At 40.7% G+C, this 11,082-nt stretch overlaps 1 pseudogene; it reads right to left on the bottom strand.

The window, feature by feature from the left end:
- Nucleotides 1-6,580: 6,580 nt before the first annotated feature.
- Nucleotides 6,581-7,153, bottom strand: LOC132226485 (small ribosomal subunit protein eS7-like; annotated as a pseudogene).
- Between the last annotated feature and the right edge of the window lie 3,929 nt (nt 7,154-11,082).

The raw sequence follows: 11,082 nt of genomic DNA, 5'->3' as shown, positions 1-11,082 counted from the left end.
AGCAGTCTCTTAGCCCTCTCTTTCCCAGAAATGTGTGTCCGAGTAATCCATTCATTTGTTGCTCAGGGCCTGCTGGTCATCCCTGGCACCTAGGGAGAGTGCTATGAACCATGTGACCAAGCAAGTATCAGATTATTCCTGAAGTGGGCTTGATCAGCTTTGAAAGTCAATCTTACTTCATTAAGGCTTTCTGGTGACATTCAAAGTCCAGGCATATCTCTCTTATACATGGCTTTCCAGTCAAAGTCTCAGTTAACAAAAACACAAGTGAAGACTGGTCTTATACAAATAATTCTATTGCCACTACAGACTCCTTAAGAATTTCCAAGTTCTGGAGGGAAAAGGTAGGGAGAAAAAAACTAAAACTAAGCAATTAGCAAAGATTAGTAAACACATTCTATAAATTTCATATACATAGGCTCTTTTACTGGCAAACATACACTTTAAGAGACATACTTCCACGGAGACAGGTATTTTAGAGCAAAACTCACTGATTTAGTAAATCACAGGTAAACTAAGTTAAATTGATTGGCTCAGGTAACTCCTTTGAGAAATCTGGATTCCAGGTATCAAAATTTCAGAGGCAGACCATTATTTCTTTGACAAACCTTGCCAGTAAAATCCCTTGCCAGAGTAGGCATTCTCAAAACACTGTGAATGGAAATTGTATGACAGATTTTGGGGAGATAAACCTGAAAACCTTCCGTCCTCTTGAAAGGGAGATTTGAGAGCTGATGGAGGCATGAACATCTCCTATGCTCCATAGCCCCCTGTCACAGACCAGAATCCGAGTGGCCTATGATACCTTAATTGCTGTGGCATCCCATAGCCATCCTATCTATGCCAGCTATGGAATTCATCCATATCCCTAAGTCTCTTCCCATGCCTGGGACAGAAATTCTTCCAGAAGTGCCAACAATATTGCAACACAATTGTGCAGGTGTGGGGCTTTTAATTCCACATGAGAGATTCTGATGGCCTCTGACATTACTGGAGGTCTCCAGCCTTTACTGTCTTGGGTATAAATATTCTGGCTTTTTAACTGGACCATAGGAGGGGAGGAAGAACATTCTCTGTTAACCTTGCAAAACAGAGATTCAATACCTGTTTCCTGGGTTAAATTCTGTTAGCCTCTGTCCCCCTTTTAGGGATAGCCAGTCTCAAAGATTGGATAACAAAAAACCTTTCATATCTTCGACCACCTCTACATTTGAGGCCCTTCTCTATTACTTATACCCGTTGAAGAAGCATTAATGGTAAGTAGCAAGACTTGCATACCAAAATACACAGCAGTAGTGTTTGCATGAATCAAAATACAGTATCAGTTGCATTTGTAATAGAAGCTAAAACTTACCAGTGGTGCCTGAATGCAGCTTCCACCCTTCAACAACATGGGGGCTGTCGAGGGCAGATACAATTTACAATGCCCTCCCACAAGCAACATGGCACAGTGACGGCTGTGGTCCCCACCCCTTAGCAACTAGCAGGGCAGAGGATGAGTCCAAGAAGCCAGCAGTTCCAGGGGGACTCATCTTGGACCAGACAGATAAACAGCACCCCTTCCCCCCTGGGGTTCAGCCCCCAGAACAACCTGGTCACAGCTGCCAATCCCTAAGCACACAGGGCTGGGGGGAGTGAGGGGGCGGGGAGAGGAGGGAGCATGTACACTCAACTACCAGAGAAGGGGAAATTCCCAAGCAGAGTTCTGGGTTGCAGATCCAAGTGAGGTCTGAGCTCCCGGAGGTGGCAAGCTTGCATGCACTGCGCATGAAGGTGCTGCCTGAGTGAAAGGGAGAGGGCAGGGAGAGTCAGAAGGGGAATGGAGCTGCGTTCACAGCTGGGGCGGGCACCGTGGCTGATGACAGTTTGCCCCACTGCACACTACAGAAGATTGGGGTGAAGCAGCTGGGCATGCTACAAACTCCTGGGCTGTGAGCCATGCCCTAAGCCCCTGGCTAGGGCTGGGAATGCTAGCCCCTCATGGGGCTTATGCGAGCTGGGAACACGGGGTTTCATGTGCCAGGAGTAAATTCCAAGCAAGTTCCAAGCAAGTGAGTATGGGCTCACTTCCCATGTTCTGTTCTGTGTTTCCCTGGCACCCACCTGCCCATTACCTTGCAGGGACTCACATGCTGAGGCTGTTTGTGAGCAGGGTTGGCTGTTCCCAAACCATTGTCTGAGCCATGAGAGGTGGGAACAGGGAGAAGATAAACCATAAAAACACAGGCGAAACGCAGGCAGTAGCAGAAAGGTGGGGAGAGAAGAGTTTTGTACATGAGGAAAATAGTAGGAGCACTAGGAACAAAGACCGTGGCAACACACTTTCCCAGCTTTTTCCGGAGTCTGATGTGGCTTTGGCGCTGGGAGCAGGGGGCCACTTTCTCCTGGATCTGGGTCAGAAGAAGCAGAAGTGAAGTAGGGAAGAAAAAAAAGAAGAACATAGGGGTGCATATATCCTTTCTGATTGGTGTTTCTGATTTCTTGGGATATATTCCTAGAAGTGGGATCACTGAGTCAACTGGCAGTTCCATACTTATTTTTTGAGGAAACGCCATACTGTTTTCCACAGTGGCTGCACCAGTCTGCATTCCCACCAGCAGTGCACGAGGGTTCCTTTTTCTCCACATCCTCGCCAGCGCTTGTCCTTGATTTGTTGATGACACCCATTCTGACAGATGTGAGGTAGTACCTCATTGTCATTTTGACTTGCGTCTCTGGGGTGATCAGTGACTTTGAGCACTTTTTCATATGCCTTTGGCCTTCTGTATAAGAAAAATATAGACAAGCACCAATACAGGAGAGAGTGTGAGCAATGAATTGTAAAACTCCCAGGCTAGGGAGAAAGGTTCTCACCGCAGTCCAGGCCAGGTGGTTCTTCTGTTCTTTTGCCCTCCGAGTGCTGCAGGTCCGGAGGCTGTACATGCACTTTTGCAGGGAAGGAGCAGAGAAGGGATGCTTTACACACTTTACACAAGGCAATTTTCCGGGCGTCTGCCCTGTGTTGGGGGCCAAACTATTATTGGCATCAGTTGCTAATGGGAGTGGGCTCCTTGTGGAATCCCGAGGAAGTGAATTTTCTGAGACTCACATGGGAGGATGAGATATTATAGAAAGTTTTTTTTTTTTTCTTGTGGAATTATACCTTGGAGTTTCTAAGGTCCCATTTCCCTATGTCTCTCCAAGGAAGAACTGTATTTGTAGCTTCAGCAGAACTAAAATCACAGTTTAATGTCCAGAGTTTCCATCCCCTATTGGGACAGAATCTAATCCAGCGTTAGGCTAGCTTAGTTTGTGTTCCCAGCTCTAGTCCATTTGTCCTTTGCGTGTGCGGTCTACATTGCTGTGGGCCATATGGGTGAATGCAAGAGGAGAGAGAGAGAGAGAGAGAGAGAGAGAGAGAGAGAGAGAGAGAGGTGAGAGAGAGAGAAGAGAATGCAACCCCCCCCTGTCTGCAGGATATGTATTCCCAAATTATGGTAGGCTTGCATTGGTATTGCCTACTCTAGCCATTGATTTCTGTTCTCATGTTTGACTGACAGTAATCACCTTCCCTACATCATCCGAACTTCACTGCCCATGCATTCACCGTCCCTTTTGTCCAGTCCCTTCTCCCAGCCACCTGCAAGGAATGGGCTAGTGTTTCCCCGGGGAGTGTGAAGCTGCAGCTTCTTTGTGAAGCTGCCAAATGACGTGCCAATAATGTCTGGTTTACCCTTTGTTCCTCTCCTGTTATTACTAACCAAATAATTACAGTGGCACCAAGTACACCACTGTTTAACAACTACACAATTTTACTTTTCACATAAGAAGCAACTATATTTTTATATAATCCCATCTCATAAGTGTAGTTTCTAATTTAATTTTACTTTGATAAAAAATTAAATTACTTTCAATATTTTGAGTTTCAAAAATACTGGAGAAATCCTCTAAAAAATGTTGTTCTTGTGTATGTTATTTCTTTATTTGGACGAGCTCAAGTATTAGTTTAAGATTTTCTAGTACAGCTACTTGAAAATGAATGAGGGAAATAGATTTTGTTTACAAAGCATTTTAGAGTAATAGTTTTTCCCAATGATATATGACACCTATTATCATGTCAAGCACATTAAATTCTATTGGAAAATAAATGCAGCACAAAGTGATTTGTATGTAAACCACAATATGGGATTACTTGCAAATAGACTTTATGAAAGATTTTCAGATCCACTAGAAAAGTTCATTTGGCACATCACAGCTAACAGAATAGAATCTTTCTTGGGAGGAGATCTATATCTATAAAATACTTGTAGATTTTTCAGAACAAGTGTGTGTGTGTGTGTGTGTGTGTGTGTGTGTTTAACTGCTATTCTACTAACATTTGATATCAACAATTCATCTGATCTAAACGTGTATCACTTATTCCATATATCTCCCTGTCCACTTTACTATGAAACAAAGTTGATTTTCTCATCATATTAGAATTCTCTGGAGGTGCCCAAGGATATGTGAGGTAGACAAACATGGAGGTCTGGAAATGCAGATAAAGGGAGACTCCCATTCCCCTACTCCCTTGAATTTGTTTCACCCAGAAATATTCTATTTTTATATGTTATATACTTTGAGGTAATCCTATGATTTCATTTGAAAAAAAATGGTTTTATGTCCTAAAATATTTGGCAATGCTTAGGCTAATATCATTAATTTAGGTTTCAGAAATTGTTGTGGATGGAGCGTCGGCCTGTGGACTGAAGGGTCCCAGGTTCGATTCCACCCAAGGGCACATGCCTGGGTTGCAGGCTCCATCCCCAGTGAGGGGCGTGCAGGAGGCAGCCGATCAATGATTCTCTCTCATCATTGATGTTTCTATCTTTCTATCTCTCTCCCTTCCTCTCTAAAATCAATAAAAATATATTAAAAAAAAGAAATTGTTGTATAATTTTGAATCAATATTATCATAAGACTAAAGGCCTGGTGTACAAAATTCATGCAGGGGGAGGTCCCCTTAGCCCAAACTTCACCCTCTCCAATCTGGGACCCCTCAGGGGATGTCCAACTGCTGGTTTAGGCCCAATCCCAGACATCCCTCTCACAATCCTGGACTCCTGGCTCCTAATTGCTCACCTGTCTGCATGCCTGGTTACTCCTAACTGCCCCCTCTGCCTGCTTGGTCACCCCACACAGCCTGCTTGTTCAGTCATTTGGTTGCCCCTCACTAACCCCCCTGCTGACCTTGTCATAGGCAGCCATCTTGTGAGGTGTGAGGGTTAATTTGCATATTACCTCTTTATTATATAGGATTATATGCATTGTGTTTAAAATGCAGTTAAATTAAATATAACTGTTTTTTTTTTCTCTTTGGTAACTTAAGGAAGACACCTGGAAAAAATAAATAGAAATTCATGCAATTCTTATATCACTAGAAGAGGAAAAAGAAAGGCCTGTTCTAATAATGAACCAAACATATCTGAAAAGACAGATGGTAAGGGGATATTGAAGAAATTGTATAAATCAAACAAAATTGTTTGACTGATTGATTGAAGGCTAGAGGAAATTTCCAGAGACAACTGACAAAACATTAATTTTTAGATATATCCCCTCCTCTAAACTAAATGAGATATGGCCTATGTTTAGAGTTCTCTATTTTTGAATCTATGTAATGAGTTGTACAATTTATTTATACACAGCAAATTGACAAATATTTTGTATCACTTGAATAATCACATTGAACTATTTGGATCTAGTTCATAATTGGAACTCAGAAAAAAGAGCTAATTTTACATTCATGATTGAAATGGCATGATGCAAATTGAAATTGTATTCTGATTTATTTGTCTATGTATTTATTAGAACATAAAATACTACAATACATTAGATTGGTAATTATGATTATTATCTCATCTCCCATTAATGATAAATCATTCTATAAATAAGTTTGCACTCGGTGATAGAATTTTGCTATAGGAGAATACATTACCATAAAACACTTAAAGTTGTTTCATATTTTTTTAAATTATCTTGCTCGAAAAATTAACTCATAGTATTGGCTCTATGTTGGTTGTCAGGAAGATTGACAGTATGCTGAAGGATAGTAAACAAAGGAAAATGAAAAAATAACAGACTGTCAAGTTGAAGGGAGCTGATACAGGGATCAATCTTAACATTAGCTTTATTAATGATTTGAAAAGTGATGTAAATGGAAATTAAATCTTCAGGTGATAAGTAATTTATTTCATAGTTTAAAAACAAGGGAAAATAATCATTGAGAATTGCAAAAAGGAGTAAATGGGTGCAAACGTGCATTAAATAAGAAGGGAATATCAATTGCTCTTCATATTAAGACCATTGGAATCCACTTTTACAATGTTTGAAATGAAATATAGATAGGCAGCGGTGTAAAGTAAGGGGAAATGGAGTTAAACTACAGATGCGATGTGTCATATTCCTTTTGGCACCACAGATTGGTTGTCATCTAACTAATGGGTATATACTCAGATAACGTTTTCCTGAATCATGGGAAGCAATATTATTTCTAGAAAGACAGTTCCTTCTTAGTAATGTGATATTCTTTTTTATTGTGAATGATATTTTATTTAGTTTTTGTTTACAGCTGAAACTCTGGGAATTCAAAATGAACATCCTTGCCAGCGAGCTCCTTATAGACGTCAGAGAAGTTTCAAGCTTGTGTCCCATGATGTGCTTTATCCAAATGAACCTTTATGAGCCGGCTGCCATCCAGGGTCACTTGATTCCCTAGCCTAGACTTTTACTTAGGAAAACCAGTCCTCCGGGATCGCATCTAGCAAGGCTGTCAGAGTGCGGCTCCTGGGCTGCGTTTGCTTATTTGTCGATGCATTTGTTTGTTTGTTTGTTTGTAGGCTTTTTTCAAGTTGGCTTAAGCAGAATTCTCCTCTGAGCGATCAAGACAATGTGCTTCCCACTGAACTTTTTCTTCAATTCGCTTACTAGCTAGACTTGGACTTTCTGAAATTATTTCAGTTGAGAAACAGGAACAAAGATAATAGCTTTCAGACCTACACCAACTTTATTTTATGGCTTGAGTATTCAACCCTAGTAGCTGGGCCTTGAGGCTCTGGAGATCCTAGGAGTTGCCTGTAGCAAAATCAGCTGGCTTCTCTCCATTGGGCTGCATGATCCTAATGCTGGAAGTGAACATGGCCTTCTCGGTGAGTACTGGCCTGGGTAGAGGCCTTGGTCTCCAGAGAGCTCATCAAGTCCTGGCACCTGAAAAGCAATAATGTCATATTCTTTTTAAGTGATGAGAAATATTATTACAAATAGAGAATAATTGTCAAATAAGGAAGTACTTCTATAAAATACAACTATAATCTAGCAATTGTCTTAAAAATCATGTAAGATGTATACTAAAAAATGTGGAATTATATAAACATGTACTATTTCCTTCCATGATTATCACTTTTGAAATTTAATATCTGAGTTAATGAGAAATCAGATAATATTTTTTAATGAAAGAAACATGGATTTTATCAGAAATCCCACACATGGAAACAAGCCTGTCACTACTCTGTTGAACAATTTACATTTTAATAAGTATTAATTTTTGTCTATCTATTTTTGGGATATATGAGAAGTGTTACTATGCAGCTTATTTAAAATATTTATTTCACTGTCCATTCTTATTGATAAATTAAATCATGTGATGCACTCACTAACATGTCAAAAACAAGAATGGATTCTCCTTTATAATTTATAACTTATTTTCCAATGATTTCAAAATATATTTTACCCTGATACACATGTGCTTTGAAGTTCTCAGGGCAACAGTCATAGGTATGCCCAAGGATAAGGAAAAGTTTAGTGTGCTTCTTCCTAATAGGTACCTCACCTCTCATCTAGAAAGCATTTCACACGAAAGTGTGTAAAACTTATTTTATTATATAGATTGTTTTAAGATGTCTTCTCAAATCACTGTGAAAATATAAATAATTTAAAGAATGGTATTTTGACAGTGACTATATATATATATATATATATATTGAGGCCCAGTGCACAAAATTCGTGCATGAGTAGGGTCCCTAGGCCTGGTTGGTGATCAGGGCCAATCGGGGCCTCCCGGCTGCTGGCCAGGGCCTTCCTTCATTCCGTGCCACTCCCTGGTGCTCAGTGCACGTCATAGTGAGCAATTGAACTCCTGGTTTCCTGGTCGAACTCCCAAGGGGAAATTTGCATATTAGGCTTTTATATATAGATACAAGAGGCCTGGTGCACAAAAATTTGTGCACTCAGGGGGGTCCCTCAGCCCGGCCTGTGCCCTCTCGCAGTCTGGGACCCCTCGGGAGATAACGACCTGCTGGCTTAGGCCTGGTCCCGGGTGGCAGAGGGCAGACCCAATCCCTAGGTGCAGCCCCTGGTTGGGCTCAGAGCAGGGCCGATTGGGGATTTGGGGCGCCGCCCCTGTCATGCACAGAGCAGGGTGGATTGGGAGGTTGTGATGCCACCCTCAGTCACGCTCAGGGTAGGGCCAATTGGGGGGTTGGGGCACCGTCCCCTGTCACACTCAAGGCAGGGTCGATGGGGAGGTTGCGGCGCCACCCCCTGTCACACACAGAGCAGGGCCGATCAGGGGGTTGGGGCACTGCCCCCTGTCACGCTGATCCCGGTGCCGGGAGGCATATTACCCTTTTACTATATAGAATAGAGGCCTGGTGCATGGGTGGGGACTGGCTGGTTTGCCCTGAAGGGTGTCCTGGATCAGGGTGGGGGTCCCCACTGGGGTGCCTTGCCAGTCTGGGTGAGGGGCTGAGGGCTGTTTTCAGGCTGGGAGTGACTGAAGTTCCCAACCGCTCCTTTTTTTCTTTTTCTTTTTTTATTCTGGGCCAGCTTTACCTTGAGGCTTGGCTCCAGCTCTCAGGCCTCCGGCTGAAAGTAGGTTTCTGGCCTTTGCTTACAATGTTGCAAATCTGCTGTCTGAAGTCCGGCAGTATTTGTTACAATGTTTCTTAAACTGCCCACTCAGAGGCCTGCAGCCGCAGGCGGGGAACGTTGGTTTCCTCCAACGATCCTCCGTCACTGAGGCAAGCAAGCCTCATGTTAGTTTCAAGCTGCCTGGCTGCTGGCCGCCATCTTGGGTGACAGTTAATTTGCATATCTCGCTGATTTGCCAATGAAAAGGGTAGCGGTTGTACGCCAATTACCATGTTTCTCTTTTATTAGTGTAGATATATTGAATATTTTATTTAGTCATTTTGTGTGTGTGTGTATATATATATATATATGTAAATATATTATATATTACATTTTTATTTATGCCATGGAAATAAATAGATTTTAAATAATCATAAATTTAAAAAAATAGAGAACCCTGAAAACATTTAGGTTATATTATGGGAGAAAGTCTATGAATTTCTGCTAAAAGTCAGTAAGACAAAAATATGTACTAGAAACATAGTCAGTGGTCTCCCCCCAGTTCCCGTGATTCTGCTTCAAAATTAGCTGAAGGTCATTTCTCTTTGCTTCTTTTGCAGGAAACATAGCTCCTATATCTCCAAAGACATATTACTTAATATTTTAGACTCCACTAATTTTGTCTCAAGTTCAAAAATCCCAGTGAAGATATTCAATTATTTCAGCTTCAGGCTAGGAAATCCCTCAAAAACATTTTATTGCTTCTCTCCTTAAAAGACACCAATGAGGAGGCATTGAGTTCAGCAGAAATAATCTAAGAGAATAGCTCTTTGAAATAAAACATATTAAAAATTACAGGGGTACTACACGGCTGTCTTAAAAACTGCCTGTGTACATTAGCTCAGTTTGCCCTCAGCTGGAAAACAAGGTCTGATTAAATCCTCCCGGTCAGAAGTTTGGGTGAAATTTGGAAATATAATATAGTCCATGGTAAAGAGAAAGGACTATGAGTTGTACTATTTTGAGTATTACTTCTGATCTCAATACTTATTTACTGGTGAACCTGACAAAACTATTTAGTTTATTTTCCACATCTGTAAAATGTGTATTATAGAAATAATATTTACTTTAAAGTATTGCTAAGGGTCTCTTTTCACTGAACAAGTATAATTGGGTGCCAAAATGACCCTGACTATCTTTTCATAATGTGGACACACCATTTGCAATAAGATATACTAGTATGTTTTAAATATCTGCCTACATGGAACTTAGGTTCCATTTGGGAAAAGTGAATAAAAAAACAAGTAATATGCATAGGTATAAATAAGACAGGGAAAACAGATAGGGAGTATTGCGTGTGGTTGCTATTAAGAATGATGTGGTCAGGAAGCTTGACCAATAGGAAGATATCTGAGAATAGATTTGAAGGAAATGAAAAAGGTGAATCAGGCCCCTGCGCATGTATCTGAGGGAAGAGCATTCTAGGCACAGTAAATAGCAATTGCAAAGATTGAGTCAGGCACAGTCTTGGAGTTTTGATTAAAAAAAAAAAAGTAGAGAGAATATTGTGGCTGGAGAACACTTTGGTTGGAGCTGAGTAAGAAAAATAGAGATATCCCATAAGATAGGGCCAGATAGGTAACTGGATAGTAAGCATATTTAGGAGAACTCTGTGTACCTTTGAAAGAACTTAACTTCTATTATGAAGGCAATAAAAAATTACTGGAAAGTTATAAGCAGTGCAATATCTGATTTATGTTTTGGAAAGGATAACTATAGTTACTGTTTTCAGAACAGACTATGTATGGATGGAAAGGAGAAGCAGGTATACCACTTAGGATGCTAGTGCCATAATCTAAGCAAAAGATGGACCAGAATGGTAACAAGTGGAGGTGGTGTCATTTGATTCTTGCAATAGCGAGAAGAATAATTTTTTGGAAGTTTGGATATAGATGTGAAAAAAAAATTAAAGGAGTATAAAGTTCACTAGAAGATATTTAACCTGAATAATTGGATAGGTAAAGTTGCTATTTACCAATTTAATGACAACTATGAAAGAAGAAATCATGTTGGAAGACCACGCTTTCAATTTTGCGCATATTATGTTGGAGGTATATTAGGCTTAAAACTGGACATGCTGAGATAAAAATTTGTTTCATGGGTATTCATTCCAGAATAGAGGTCCAATATATAAATATGATCAATATGACCTACTGATAT

The sequence above is a fragment of the Myotis daubentonii genome, chromosome 1 (genome assembly GCF_963259705.1).
Source record: "Myotis daubentonii chromosome 1, mMyoDau2.1, whole genome shotgun sequence".
NCBI classification, from domain to species: Eukaryota; Metazoa; Chordata; class Mammalia; order Chiroptera; family Vespertilionidae; genus Myotis; species Myotis daubentonii.
This window is presented reverse-complemented; position numbering and strand designations above follow the sequence as displayed.